Source organism: Xenopus tropicalis, chromosome 2 (genome assembly GCF_000004195.4).
Source record: "Xenopus tropicalis strain Nigerian chromosome 2, UCB_Xtro_10.0, whole genome shotgun sequence".
NCBI classification, from domain to species: domain Eukaryota; kingdom Metazoa; phylum Chordata; class Amphibia; order Anura; family Pipidae; genus Xenopus; species Xenopus tropicalis.
The window spans coordinates 22161997-22178752 of NC_030678.2; the positions used below are offsets into that span (position 1 = coordinate 22161997).

The 16756-nt window shown below is 36.5% G+C and overlaps 1 protein-coding gene across 2 annotated transcripts in view; it reads right to left on the reverse strand.

Annotated features, from left to right (window-relative positions):
• epha3 (EPH receptor A3) overlaps positions 1-16756 on the reverse strand; it is a 211827-nt gene that overhangs the window by 116203 nt on the left and 78868 nt on the right. The gene's annotated exons all lie outside the window — the stretch shown is intronic.

Here is a 16756-nt window from a genome sequence, read left to right on the forward strand (position 1 = left end):
CCACAAAATGGTGCCTGCCTGCTTGCTTTGACTGAGTAATTCCAAGACGGAAGGAAACAAGATTTATATTATTTATATAGCGTAAGTAAAGTTTATTTTGCTCAACTAACAATATAGAAAATAATTTGGACTTATTTCTTAGGGTGACAGGTCCGCTTTAATGGTTAAATGATTCCCTTTTCTCTGTAATAATAAAACAGTACCTGTACTTGATCCCAACTAAGATATAATTACCCCTTATTGGGGGCAGAACAGCCCTATTGGGTTTATTTAATGGTTAAATGATTCCCTTTTCTCTGTAATAATAAAACAGTACCTGTACTTGATCCCAACTAAGATATAATTACCCCTTATTGGGGGCAGAACAGCCCTATTGGGTTTATTTAATGGTTAAATGATTCCCTTTTCTCTGTAATAATAAAACAGTACCTGCATTGGATGCAGAACAATGAGTTTAATTAATGTTTTATTGATTTTTTAGCAGACTTAACTAGGTTAACTAGCAATATCTCACTATGTAATGCTCCAACTATGTTAACAGTCCTTGCTTAAGAAAGGCAACCCATAGCACTACTGTGTAGTGATGAGTGAATCTGTCCCATTTTGGCGAAAAATTAGCAAATCTTGAAACGGTGAAAATGTTGCATGCTAAAAAATTGTTGCGAGTGTCATGTTTTTTTGACGTGTAACATTTTTTTTACGTGCGCAACAATTTTTTTTACACTGGCAACAACTTTTTTGATGCGAGCGACAATTTTTTGATGCAGCCGACAATTTTTTTAGCATTGGGGCAAATTTTTCCACTATGAATTTTGCTGTCCATTTCACACAAAAAATCTGCCAATGGCGAAACATAGAAATTTGCCCCGAATCCACGTCTGGCGAATTATTTTGCTCATCATTACTACTGTTACCACACGTCACTGAGGGCACGGTGGGTGTGGGGTTTTGAAAAGAAACACAATTTCTAACTACAATGTATTATTCAGTAAAATTACAGAATTGTTCAAGGGTCTGAATTCTTCTGCAATCGACTACATATTTAAATATATATATACATTTATAGCCATTTATTTTTCATATATATACACATTTATAGTCATTTATTTTTCATATATATAATCATTTATTTTTATAGGGTTTCAGCAAAATACACAGTGTTGTTTATGGTAAAATGCCAACGCAAAGCATGTCTTTGTGACTTACCACCTGTTTTTGTTACATGTCCCCCTAATTGGATAGCAAAACAATAATATATGTGATAGCCTGCACTCTATACTGACTGACACGTCTGCTTCATGTCAATTTCTGCCTGACTTTTTCTTTGGCTTGTAGTTTTGAATTGTTAAACAGAAATGGTTAATTACTAAAGAGCAGATGTATTAAAATGAATTGCAGTAAGGATTAATTTATAAACTTATACTGAAATAAATTCTAATAGGCACCAACCTTTCTTGTTAAATATCATATTTATATTAAGCAGATCCACCTCACTGTCCTTTTCTGCTGTCCTTGGCCATGGATATGCCTTCATAATTATACCATTTATTTTAAAAATAATAATTTCTCATTTGAATGTGCCTAAAGGGAAAAAGTACTGAGCCTCGGTGATCTTCATTCTTCAATGTATCAAAGAGGAAACATAAGTGTGGGATTCTCTATGAATTCTATGAATTTTATTTGTCATAACTATTTTGGACAATTTTAAAGGAGAATGAAAGGTTAATTCACTGGGGGAGAGGAAATTGTTCCGCCTGGGAAAACCTGCATTGGCCTGAGGTATTTCTGAATGAGCACTGTGAAGTTATTTTCTTCCCTCTTTTCACTCTTTTTATATTATTTTCACTGAAATGTACAGGTATAGGACCCATTATCCAGAATGCTCGGGTCCAAGGGTATTCCGGATAAGGGGTCTTTCCGTAATTTGGATCTCCATATCTTAAGTCTACTAAAAAATCAATAAACCATTAAATAAACCCAATAGGATTGTTTTGCATCCAATAAGGATTATGTATATCTTAATTCAATTACAAGATACTGTTTTATTATTACAAAGAAAAGGGAATCATTTAACCATTAAATAAACCCAATAGGGCTGTTCTGCCCCCAATAAGGGGTAATTATATCTTAGTTGGGATCAAGTACAGGTACTGTTTTATTATTACAGAGAAAAGGGAATCATTTAACCATTAAATAAACCCAATAGGGCTGTTCTGCCCCCAATAAGGGGTAATTATATCTTAGTTGGGATCAAGTACAGGTACTGTTTTATTATTACAGAGAAAAGGGAATCATTTAACCATTAAATAAACCCAATAGGGCTGTTCTGCCCCAATAAGGGGTAATTATATCTTAGTTGGGATCAAGTACAGGTACTGTTTTATTATTACAGAGAAAAGGGAATCATTTAACCATTAAATAAACCCAATAGGGCTGTTCTGCCCCCAATAAGGGGTAATTATATCTTAGTTGGGATCAAGTACAGGTACTGTTTTATTATTACAGAGAAAAGGGAAATCATTTAACCATTAAATAAACCCAATAGGGCTGTTCTGCCCCCAATAAGGGGTAATTATATCTTAGTTGGGATCAAGTACAGGTACTGTTTTATTATTACAGAGAAAAGGGAATAATTTAACCATTAAATAAACCCAAACTTTCAGTAATTCGGAGTTTTCTGGATAAGGGATCCCATACCTGTATATAATCACTGTCCTGCTGTTTCTTTTCTACATAAACTTTCTTTTGCAACCCCTTTAATTCAGCCCATACTGGTAGAGAGGAACCCAGACACATGTTTCCTAACAAAGCTCTAAGACGTATTGATCTGAAATTTACCTGTGAAATAAAAATAATCAAAGGAGAAGCAACTTTTCATTGAACAGCGTATCCCCCTTATTGTTTTTCAACTAGAAGCCCCCAGCATAATCTACCCTGCACGGTGTTGGTCTGGGGTGTCCAGGGCCCATTCTAGGGCTGCCAACTCAGGGGCCATCCACACCAGTTGCAACCCCCTTCCCACCATGCTGCTGCCACCACCACTATCCCCCACCATCTACCTTGCTCACAGCTAAGCCAATCGGGTGTGGGAGTGCTAGCATTTCCCGGTAGATATTTGGGTCTTGGTCAGCAGGGCCCACAATGGCAGGGGCCCACCAGTCTTCCACTGACACACTCATGACCCTGCATCTCCCCAACCGCCTCAACCTGCCTATGTAAAAGTGAACCTAGTGGTGAAACGCAGATCTGTGCCGCAGGGTTGGCAACCAGAAGCCCAGGTTAGCCCAGAAGCCCAGGTTTCACCATGCTGAACCATTTAGTGTAATTTATATATTTTGTTTCTTTTTCTAAAAGAAATAGGTATATTCATTTCAGAAACAGGCACATCTATATCTATTCCATATTTCTTAACCAAAATATAATTTTCTAAGCTCACAGATCTAAACAGACCCATCTGGGGATGTTTTTATCCACTTGCAAAAAAATCAACCCAACCTTAGCTTTGTTCAAATAAATGCCCCCCTTTTCCATAAAACACAGATATGTTATTGCAAGAATTCCCACCAAACATAAAAAAGTTTTTTTTTTATAGTAAATGAAACAAATTACTTACAGTTTTAGTGGATTGCCCATAAGTATCATTTTAGAGCATAGGCAATCATGCTATTTAACTGGTTTATATGTCAATGTTGATAAAACAGAGGTGGAATAAATACACGATTAAATGTCGAGGACTTCCAGAACTACTTGAACTGTATGTGCAAGAATGATATACAAAACTTTATAATGTCAATTCCCTGAAAGAAAAACAGTACATGACAAGGGTGTTTTAACCACCACTGTTTGTTTTCCATAAATAGATGAAGTGTGTTCCAGGCTTCCCAAGTGACTGGAAGATTAATTCAAGGTGGTCTTTATCAGACCTTCAGATGTTGCTGAAGTTGTATGCACATCTATGGGCTTGTGAGACTGCTATCTAATTAGTTTCTTATGGGCATCACTAATGTACTGAAGATAAGAAAAGAGTCCAAAATCTGAGGTCAGATCAGTCAAGATAAATTTGACAAAAACTAGACTAGGGATGAGCAAGTAGTCCAAGGTTTAGGGTCAGACCAACTGTAAATCTGTAACAAACATCATCAGTTTGATTTGATTGACTATGACACATCCCAGGGGCATTATGAGGATCAGTTCAACCTAACAAGCAATCATAAAGCAACCATTTCTAATGTAATCATAGAGTCTATTGTGCAAGCAGCTGCCTTCATTGGTAACTTAGCCCTAGGTCCTAGGTAATATACAAAGGGTGTAGTGGGCATAATATAGTTCTTTTTGTTTGCTTGAAGGACCATTCACAACAATGATGAAAACACAGCATGGGACATATTTATAAAAGAATGTTAATTTGAGGTTGCCACCAGAATGTTTTCATGTATCCTGGTAGGGCCCTCAAAAAATGTCAACCATAGCCAGATTGTAGGTTCCATGGCACAATACAAGCCTGATGTGTATGCTGGGGAAACACCTTTCCTTTGCAAATCTGATCTGGGCTTTATTCGTAAAGCTCAAGGACATTAAAGAAGCTTTGTGCGGGGAACCCTATTCATAAGCTCTTGCTGTGGAACCGGCAGCTGATACAAGGTCCTGTTGAAGTGCAGTGAGCTGGGTACTTATCATGTAATCCCCAACCATGTCCAATGTGAGTTTAAACACTGGAAGCAAAATAAAGGCATTTCAAAGAACAGTTATGCTCACAGTCAAATATTCCCATAGAAAATGGGATCCAACTTAACTTGAACAGACATTAAAAGTTCCCCTGGTTCCCATTTTTAAATAAAAGTAGAGGAAATAGCCGTCTACCATTCTCACCTTTGCAGCTAATATAAACAGACAACAAAAGGGATTTAAGGTTACAAAAGCTCAATGGGGAGTGACAGGCACTCAGTTTTAAGGCACTAACTATATATATAAGCAAAGGGCAAGGACATTCCTGACCTCAGTTCAATAAATGAGTTGCAGACCACATTAGCTAGCTGTACTACAGTCCACTTTATCATCCCTTGTTAACAGGGAACAAATGCTCGTAGTTATGGAACAGTATATAGATAATGCCTAAACATGTGACCCAAACAGTAGATTGTAATGTATTTTTTCAACTGGATCAGAGGTTATGAAACCAGAAACCATACAGTTCAATTACAACTTCTGACCTTTTCAGCAGATAAATGGCTATTTTTAGGGGAATTTTAGTTATATAACAGGGGCTTCTTGACAGCCTATTTTTATGATGACAACGAACTGTACAAAATGATGTTACTGAACAGGAGATTACTGTAACACTGACGATCTAGTGCGAGTGAGGGGAGTATAGAGGACCTGGTGGGGATTCAGGCTTCAATACACAGTATGGGGCACCTATGTGCATTGCATCCCAAGGGATTCAAGGGAAGGGGAGGATCTGAACAATGGTCACGTGGCCAAAAAACTACAATACACAGTTCTTTATTCACCCCTGACTACGCTAAATTCTGGAATTTTGAGTCAGCGGCAGTGTCATTTGAGGGCTCACTTATCTATGCCCAATTTCAGATCCAAGGAATGGCCTTTGTTTATAAAATATGTAAATTCACTTATCTTGGATTTATTGTATTGAAATTACATTTCTCATGTAACACAATAATGCAGTATCAGCACACCAGAAGCAGACATTTGATACCCTCCATGGAAATATTGACGATTTCTCCGCATGATGAAAAAATGTTCCAGTAATTAATAACAAGTGATACCGAAGAAAGATGGATAGAAACAAAGTGCTACAAATGCACTCGTGTTCCACTCTAGAAACAGCTTCAACTTGGCTGATGTGAAAAGTCTATAGCAACATTTACAGGTATTCACTACATAAATCATTACACTGCCAGTAAATTAAAAAAGATATATGGCAAATAATTCTTAAAAAATTCTCTTTTATTATTATAGAGTCTGGGCGCATACTGTTTCATTGCATGTGTGACCTGCTTGCAGTTTTAGTACGGCTTGGGAGGAATATCTCCAATTTTATCTCATAAGATGCATATAAATAAACACATGCAACACATTGTGGTAAGTAAAGAAAACGGTATGCAGAAACTAATTTGTCTCATAATTACCAGGTTGATTAAAATACATAGTAAGGTTTTTGCACACAGGCTACAACTTTCTCAGGCCAACCCACTGCAGTGTGCAAGCCTCGTACATGCTTTCTAAATAATGAAACAAAATAATTGGTTTTTCTATATTTTTACTAAAATATATTCAACAATGATATATAATGTATATAGAACTTCTAACTTGAGACTGGAAAATTTAATATTAAGGATTCATCTAGCTGATCAGTGTAATATCTGATCTATGCAAATGCCTAACTCCCAACATTTCCCATTTGATTTGGTGTCATATCTAAATTCCTAACTCCCAACATTTCCCATTTGATTTGGTGGCATATCCAAATTCCTAACTCCCAACATTTCCCATTTGATTTGGTGACATATCCAAATGTCTAACTCCCAACATTTCCCATTTGATTTGGTGTCATATCCAAATGTCTAACCCCCAACATTTCCCATTTGATTTGGCGACATATCCAAATTCCTAACTCCCAACATTTCCCATTTGATTTGGTGACATATCCAAATGTCTAACTCTCAATATTTCCCATTTGATTTGGTGTCATATCCAAATGTCTAACCCCCAACATTTCCCATTTGATTTGGCGACATATCCAAATTCCTAACTCCCAACATTTCCCATTTGATTTGGTGACATATCCAAATGTCTAACTCCCAATATTTCCCATTTGATTTGGTGTCATATCCAAATGTCTAACCCCCAACATTTCCCATTTGATTTGGTGACATATCCAAATTCCTAGCTCCCAACATTTCCCATTTGATTTGGTGACATATCCAAATGTCTAACTCCCAACATTTCCCATTTGATTTGGTGTCATATCCAAATGCCTAACCCCCAACATTTCCCATTTGATTTGGTGACATATCCAAATTCCTAACTCCCAACATTTCCCATTTGATTTGGTGGCATATCTAAATTCCTAACTCCCAACATTTCCCATTTGATTTGGTGACATATCCAAATTCCTAACTCCCAACATTTCCCATTTGATTTGGTGTCATATCCAAATGTCTAACTCCCAATATTTCCCATTTGATTTGGTGTCATATCCAAATGTCTACCCCAACATTTCCCATTTGATTTGGCGACATATCCAAATTCCTAACTCCCAACATTTCCCATTTGATTTGGTGTCATCATCCAAATGTATAACTCCCAACAATTTCCCATTTGATTTGGGCGACATATCCAATTCCTAACTCCCCACATTTCCCATTTGATTTGGTGTCATATTCCCAAATGTCTAACTCCCAATAATTTCCCATTTGAATTTGGTGTCATAATCCAAATGTCTAACCCCAACATTTCCCCATTTGATTTGGCGACATATCCAAATTCCTAAACCCGAACATTTCCCATTTGATTTGGTGACATATCCAAATGTCTAACTCCCAACATTTTCCATTTGGAATTTGGGCGGACATATCCAAATTCCTAACTCCCAATATTTCCCATTTGATTTGGTGTCATATCCAAATGTCTAACCCCCAACATTTCCCATTTGATTTGGTGACATATCCAAATTCCTAACTCCCAACATTTCCCATTTGATTTGGTGTCATATCCAAATGTCTAACTCCCAATATTTCCCATTTGATTTGGTGTCATATCCAAATGTCTAACCCCCAACATTTCCCATTTGATTTGGTGTCATATCCAAATGTCTAACTCCCAACATTTCCCATTTGATTTGGCGACATATCCAAATGCCTAATTCCCAACATTTCCCCATTTGATTCTGGATGACTGTAACTTTTGTACCATGTCTAACACAGCAAGGTATAGTCTATACTAAGATATATCTTATACCATCTATTGAGCTGTTACTACAGTATTTTTTTCATTATAAATGACACTAAATTAGTGCAAAAAAGAGATAGATCAAACAGACCCCCCCCTCCCACCAAAAGAAAAAAAACCCCTGAGAACTTTGAATCAATATTTGAAGCATTTCATCTTTAAAAAAATCACATTGCAAAGTAATTGTTAAAATACCTCAAAATTATCATTCCATAACTAAATCCAATATATTGATTTTGTAAAAAAAAAGGAACGCGTTTTTCTTCCTTATAATAAACTCTACTGGGATTAGAATTTGAGACTGCTTCAGACATAGTTGGAAAAACAGCTCTCCTAGAATAATTGCTTGGTACCTGTCATCTCATTATTAGGATCAAATTACAGTGAAATCCTCAACTGCTGGATTTTATTTTCTGGCAAAACTTCAGAGAAGCCAAGTTATTTCCCAAACTAAAAAGGAATTTAATGCAGCCATAGATATCCCTGTCTAATTGCACCTTCCCACTTTATGCTTATTCAATAGACTAAAGTCCTGCACTTCAGGCCTGCTTAAATGAAGGCAAATGTGTGCTTAGTAAATCTTTTAAATTTATATGTTGACTTTGGGCTGCTTTTGTATTATTTAAAGAATATGATTTTTACTGTTTATGAGGAGGGCAACGGTTTAAAATGCCATTTCAAAAGTCCTGATTTCTCTATTAGATTTCCCCAGGCACTATATTAATTCTAAGCACAACAGGTATTTTTGAGCTCTTCTCTATGATCAATTACTTGAACCCGAATTATTAAAGAAATTCTATTCTATATATACTCAAGAAATGCATATTTGCAAATGGATCAGTAATATACTATAACGAACAAGCTCAACAAGGTGCACTAGTAACTCTATAATATGGTGTACAATATGGGGCACATTTACTAACCCACGAACGGGCCGAATGCGTCCGATTGCGTTTTTTTCGTAATGATCGGTATTTTGCGATTTTTTCGGAAAATTGTCGCGACTTTTTCGTTACTAATACGATTTGTGCGAAAAAACGCGAGTTTTTCGTAGCCATTCCGAAAGTTGCGCAAAATCTGCCGATTTTTCGTAGCATTAAAACTTGCGCAAAAAGTTGCGATTTTTTCGTAGCGTTAAAACTTGCGCGAAACGTCATACCTTTTAAGTTTTAACGCTACGAAAAAGGCGCAACTTTTCGCGCAAGTTTTAACGCTACGAAAAAATCGCCAGATTTTGCGCAACTTTAGGAATGACTCGCGTTTTTTCGCGCAAATCGTATTGGTAACGAAAAAGTCGCGACAATTTCCGAAAAGTCGTAAAGACGCCGAAAAAATCGCAAAATGTTCGTTTTCAAATCGGAATTTTTCCAATTCGGTTCAGATTCGTGTCTTAGTAAATGTGCCCCTATGTGTAATATGGCATAAACAATGAGCGGCCTATATATTAAGCTGTGTAAAATGAAATTCACCGTAAAAACAGTGTAAAAAGCTGTGTAAAATAAATGGCAAAATTTGCCGTCTAAAAAAATAATGCTATTTCTACGCTGTTGAAGCCTGGAGATGTGTGGCGAATTTTGTCACCGTTATTTACACAGCATAATAAATAGGCCCCTCGTTGTATACGCAGAGATATAACTTGATTAGGTTGCCCCATTGGCATAATGCTATTATTAACAGTAATGGCACTATAGAGATATTTGACATTTTTATACATTATGCTACTCTTACAATAACCTCCTCTGATGGTGGTTGATGCAATACCTTAAACATATTTTCACATTTCCATCACATTTTCAGCCTTACAAAGAATGTACATGTATACTACATATCCCTCAATGACACATAATAATGGCATTAACTCCACAGGTACCTGCTGAATGCAGTACAGGTATGGGACCTATTATCCAGAATGCTTGAGACCTGGAGTTTTCCGGATAAGGGGTCTTTCAGTAATTTGGATCTCCATAACTCTGCTAAAAATTATTTAAATATTGAATAAATGGAATAGGCTTGTTTTGCCCCCAATAAGGGGTAATTATATTTTAGTTTGGATCAAGTACAGGTACTGTTTTATTATTACAGAGAAAAGGGAATCATTTAACCATTAAATAAACCCAATAGGGCTGTTCTGCCCCCAATAAGGGGTAATTATATCTTAGTTGGGATCAAGTACAGGTACTGTTTTATTATTACAGAGAAAAGGGAATCATTTAACCCATTAAATAACCCAATAGGGCTGTTCTGCCCCAATAAGGGGTAATTATATCTTAGTTGGGATCAAGTACAGGTACTGTTTTATTATTACAGAGAAAAGGGAATCATTTAACCATTAAATAAACCCAATAGGGCTGTTCTGCCCCCAATAAGGGGTAATTATATCTTAGTTGGGATCAAGTACAAGGTTCTGTTTTATTATTACAGGGAAAAAGGAAATCATTTTTAAAAATTAGAAATATTTGCTTATAATGGAGTCTATGGGAGATGGCCTTTCCGGAATTCAGAACTTTCTGGATAACGGGTTTCCGGATAAGTGATCCCATACTGATTTATGTGTTTTCACAATGCAGAGATCACATCAATCATATTTGTATAGAAGTGATCCCCAACCAGTGGCTCGGGCCAACAAGTTGCTCCCCAACCCCTTGGGTGTTGCTCTCAGTGCCCCCAAACCAGGGAGTTATTTTTGAATTCCTGACTTGGTGGCAAGTTTTGGTTGAATAAAAATAAGATTTCCTACCAAATAAAACTGATAGGGTGCATAGAGGCTGCCTAATAGCCAATCACAGCCCTTATTTGGCTCCTCCATGAACTTTTATGGTGCTTGTTTTGCAGCCATATATAATACAGGGCCCCCTAAACATGAGTTAAATGTATATGAGTAGGTTGTAGCTAACATAAGGAATTTTGAAGCTGAAATGTATATATGTGGCCTGCTTGTGGCCCCAATGACACTTGCTTTCTGGAAAAAAATTTGCTGCATTGGGGAAAAAAAACGTGCCCTCAAAATTGCACTTTTCTTGCTCTGCTGGCTGACATAATGTGCACCTTTATTACTATTTGTATAGGATATATTCACATAGCAGCCATATATAATACAGGGGCCCCCTAAACATGAGTTAAATGTATATGAGTCTCTTGTATCTAATGTAAGGAATTTTGAAGTTGAAATGTATATATGTGGCCTGCTTGTGGCCCCAATGACACTTGCTTTCTGGAAAAAAATTTGCTGCATTGTGGAAAAAAAAACGTGCCCTCAAAATTGCATTTTGCTTGCTCTGCTGGCTGACATAATGTGCACCTTTACTACAGTATAAATAGAATTAAAGAAGGTATTTAATACACCTCCATTAAAGGGGTTGTTCACCTTGTAGACATTGGATTGTATAGATAAGCACATGGATTCTGCCAGACCCAAATCCTGCTGAAACAGGCCTAATCTTGGCCAAATCCAAAAATCTCAAATTTGGTGCATCCCTACTTTAAAGATCTTGGGTGCTGATATTTTAAATGAAATCTTTGTTTTATCTGCCCTTCATAATGATACAATTACTTTCTGTACACCTGCTTTGAACCGGGTCTTTGCTCTTGCATCTGCTTTTTCTGCTATTAATGGTGTCCATCTGTATTAAAAAATCTATCAGTTGAGGTGGTGGCTACAGCATATGGTCAATGATGTAAGAGTAGGGTGACCGGTTAGGCAGCTCATAGTAAGGCCCTGTAGGAACCATACTCAATACAGCTCTTTTGTTCTTCTTCAGGCCTGTACTAAACCAAACATCCCAACCGTACAAATAATGTATTCACTTTGGCGAGCACTGAGCAAGGCCATTTTTATAAACAGTAGGAATAATGATATTATTGAAGCCACATTCACTACTCCCCTTATAAATATAAATATGTTGTTCTTTAGGAACTTGAGCAAGTGATTTTACATGTTTGTTTTAACTAACGATCTGGGCCCGGTGCCAGTATATAGCAACAGTTAGGCCAGAACATTTTTGCAAGATGGTTCCATTTTTCATCTTATTTTATTAGGTTTGATAAAGCAGAACAGTTGTAAAAATGCCCGAATTATGCCCTCCTCATGTTCCATTACGTACACCGTGAAGGGAAAGAGAAGACTGAAAAGTTACAAAAAAAAAATGGAAACTAGGTTCTAACAAAGATTGATTACCAAGCTGCAATGTAAAACGATCGCACACTTCGCAAATGTTCCAACAAACTCACTGTCGCTCAATACATTCGATATCTATTTCCTCATTATTTAGCTGTCTGCCATCAGCTTGTTTTGATAACATCCTTCAGGAAAAGAAATAGGAGCACATATGTGAATTGTTTGTAGTCAAACCATCTTTCAAGATGGCTCTTGATTTAAGAGCATTTTCTGAAAATGTTATCAAAACTTACACTTCCCGGTACAATTGCTCGCTAAGAAAGTCTAGTACCAGCTGTCACCATTGAAACATTAGCCCTTATTAGCCAGCAAAAGTTTGCAAGTGGAACTAACAGGAGACTTTCCAAAAACTATAAACACTTACGCAAGTGAAAAGGAGGGGGAAAGAGAATGACAGAAGTGCAAAGTGTACGGCAAATTGCCTTCAACAATGCTGTTTCTGTGACCAAAACTTTCAAAACTGAATCCTATGGGGGACTGCTTAGAAAGGTGTCAAAACATGGCAAGGGAAAAGGTTAAGTTGAAGTCAGAAGGATGTTTTGAGAGCTTTTAACATGCAAACATTCAGATGTTTGCACTCGATATTATAGTATTGCTAGATGTGAATGTGATGGAAAGTAACTAGAGAGTCTACGTAAGTAACACAAAGACTAGCTCTAATGTCTGGGTTTGAAAAAGTCACATTCAAAATCATAGCGTAAGAGGTTCATAAACACCTGGGTGTATTATTACAGTTATGTTGTACATTTATATAGTCAACATGTGACATGCTTTGAAGGAAATCTCAAAAGAAAACCAATAGCTCAGTTTTAGATTATACTGTAGTGAAGCAGATTGTGACACAATTGTAATGTAATTGTAATGAACAATCAATACAAATATTCCCTTCTCTCTAAGATGACCATCATGAAAGGCAGTTCAAGGTACGTTCCATGTCCCATAAACCAGTGACAGCAATGGAAGGCATTCGTTCAGTATTCAGAGCGGTAATGGAATAAATTCTGTGCTAGACTAGCTAGACCTAAACTTAAGTAGTAGAAAGGCTAGCTCTAATGTAGAGGTCACATTTAGGGGCAGATTTATCAAAGTACGACTTTAAAAAGCACAATACAAAAAAATTGTATTAAGTTATCCATGTTTGGATAGCTTAATTCAAAAGTGCAAGCTCCACTTGGGTCAGGGTTAATTTCAATGATTGAATATTATCTATACAGCGCTGTGGGGCAGATCTATCAGTGTTCCAAATCAAACCTTTTCCGTCAAATTTTCTTGTTTTGCACTAAAACTCATTCCAATTAGCACTTACACAACTTTCATGTTTGACATTTTTTTAAGCACAAATAATTAAAAAAAACTCTAATGTTAAACTTCAGTAGGAGTTGTCCTAGCAAAAATGTTTTGAGAGATTTTGAGAGATTGTAGACCCATTAAAAATGATGAGTAGACTGCAATATCTTTATAGACTTTTATATTTATGTGAGTCTAGTTTATTTTACTATATATCTGCTTAAAGCAACGTGCACATAAAAAGCTAAACTTAAACATTACAAAGAAGAGACAGAAATAGGGAAACCAAGAGATTAAAGCTTGGGAATTTTGTATTAGGGAGAAATTCTGTGTGAATTAGAATTGAATTTCTACTTGTCTGTACTATAAGCGGCTGCTTAATCGAAATCGATAATTTGATGATTTGATGACTTCACTGCAAAAAATATGATCGCAATTATTTCTAAATTTGGGTTTCCAGAACTTTTTAAATTTATCAAACAAAAAACTTGAATGTGACATTTTTGGCAGCTAAAAGAGGAGGAGTTAGAAATCAATGGGAGGTGAATTTCACTTTGTTTTTTAGTTTTTCCAAATTTGGATCAATATCTATTTTCTATTTTTATGTTTATATTTCCATTAAAGTCAAAGGGGCCGATTTGCTAATCCACGAACGGATCGAAAGCATCTGAATTCGTTTTTTTCGTAATGATTGGTATTTTGCGATTTTTCCGTCGCCGTCGCGACTTTTTCGTAAATTGTCACTATTTTTTCGTAGCCGTTACAACTTGCACGAATTGTCGCGACTTTTTCGTAGCCGTCGCGAAAAAATCAGAAAGGTTCGCCCGCCGTTTACTAGTGCGCAATACGAAAAAGTCGCGACAATTCACGCAAGTCGTAACGGCTACGAAAAAGTTGCGACAATTCGCGCAAGTCGTAATGGCTACGAAAAAGTTGCGACAATTCGCGCAAGTCGTAACGGCTACGAAAAAGTTGCGACAATTCACGAAAAAGTCGCGACGGCGACGAAAAAATCGCAAACAGTACGAGAAAGTCGCAAAATGTTCGTTTCCAATACGATTTTTTCCCATTCAGAATTCGGATTCGTGGATTAGTAAATCTTCCCCAAAGTATTCTGAATAAGCAAGGTTAGAAACACTTTTTAAAACTTTGACTGTTTTTCATAAACAGGGCACATAATTACTTTATTATATTGCATTTTCCAAAAATGTTGCTTATGTTGCTGGTCAGATTAGTATGATGTTTTTAGCTTATAGGGTTGCCACTTGCCCCCTGCCCGGCTAAGAAAGCTGGCAGAGGTGGCAACCCTAGTTACAAATAAAAAAGGAGAAAATGTATAGCTCAGACAGGCACACACACATATAATACAGAAAAGACTGTGTATTATTTTTCTAAGTGACAATAATATTACAGTGTTTAAACACACACATAAAGCTATTTGGAACTGTAATTTGTGCAAAACCTCAAATGAGAAATTGATAGGAAAATATAATAAAAGTTGTAAATAAATGAAGGAGGCATATTTGCCCTTTCAAAAAATAGGAATTTTACAGTACGCAGCGTTATAATATACACGGCACAATGGTGCAAACTAGAAAATGTACAATCTTTTTTTCCACTGCCTGTTGAGTCGCTAAATACTTTTGTAGCTTCACAAAGCCCGTATTAAATACACACAAAGGATATTGTTTGCACAAAGGAAACCGTTGTCATATTGCAAATATTTTTCCCGTTAATGACTTTTATTACATTTCCCCACAGAATCCAAAACAATCAATTCAACAAAAGTGACTTGTTCCTGCACCATGTGCTAGCCAAATGCCAAATGGCAGGGAAACTAAATTGAAAGTGCCTTTAACGAAATGCAAGTCAGGCCCTGGCATGTATTAAGAATATGTCCCAGTGTTTCCCTATGCATATATGCAAGCCCTCCGTGTCGGCTCAGTTTCCTTGACCACGCACAATATCCCACAGATCTCTTATTAAGAGCCAGATGAATGTAATATTCACAACTGTTATTGTGAAGCTGAAAGCCATGCATTAACACTAATATGCAACTATAGGCAATAAGTCATGTATAGTTATGTTAAGGAACAATTAATATACAACATGAAGGAAATTCCGCATGTGCTAGACTCATGTTTCATGTTGAATAATCAATAGGAGTGGGCTGTAAGCATCTGGTTGGGAAAAAAAGGAAAACCAAAAAACAAACTTCTTTTAAGAATAAAGAAAGCCCATTTGTTTCCATAAAACCTTTATTTGGCACTGGAAAGCTGGAATTAAATGTGCTCACCATGGCCAAAGTAGTGGGTTACAAAATGCATATAGAGATTAAACTAATGCCTTAAAGGAGAAGGAAAGTCATTTTGGCATTTTACTACCAATAGATTCACCACATTAGTGCCACCTAGAACGCTATATTTATTCTGCAAAAAGCTTTACCATACCTGAGTAAACAGCCCTAGAAGCTTTCTCTGTTTGTTTAAGATTTCAGCTGCCATTTTAGCTTGGTCTTCATAGCTTCCTGCTGCAGCTCTAGCACTTGATAGCTCAGATCACACATACTGATGGGAGGGGGAGTGAGTTTTATGAATTCTTTTTGGAGGGGGAGCAGGAGAAAGGAGAGAGGAGAGAGCTGCGCAGACTCTGGCCCCAGGAATAAATGATTTTTCTGAGAGAGGAAGTCAGATTCCCTAAGAACATGTTTACAAAAAAGGAGACAAGAAATCCTGTGTTTCTTTTGATAGAGGACTCTGTGGGTCTTTCTGTGAGTGCTTATGGCTGTATTTACATCATATTACCTTTCTGATAAAGCTTCCTTAGTTTTTACCTTTCCTTCTCCTTTAAAATGCAAAACTATTTGGATATAATTGGAATTAATTTTATACTTATAAATACATAGGAGATTCTAGATAAAATATTCCAGGCTGTTATTTGAGAACAAACATGTCTACCGTTAACCCTTTCAAATACCCATCCCCAGCAAACCTTAGAAGACATATGATGGCATTGGTTCAGCAAGATTTGGAAGACTCTGTTTCTTAATTCACGCATTAATGCATCATCCAGTAGACCCATTTCCTATACAGATTTATATAATATATAAATAATCAGCCATTTGCTTAAGTTGATCTGCCAGGATAGGGTCTATATTAAAGATAGATGATAGATGATAGATAGATAGATAGATGATAGATGATAGATGATAGATAGATAGATAGATAGATAGATGATAGATAGATAGATAGATAGATAGATAGATAGATAGATAGATGATAGATAGATAGATGATAGATAGATAGATAGATAGATAGATAGATA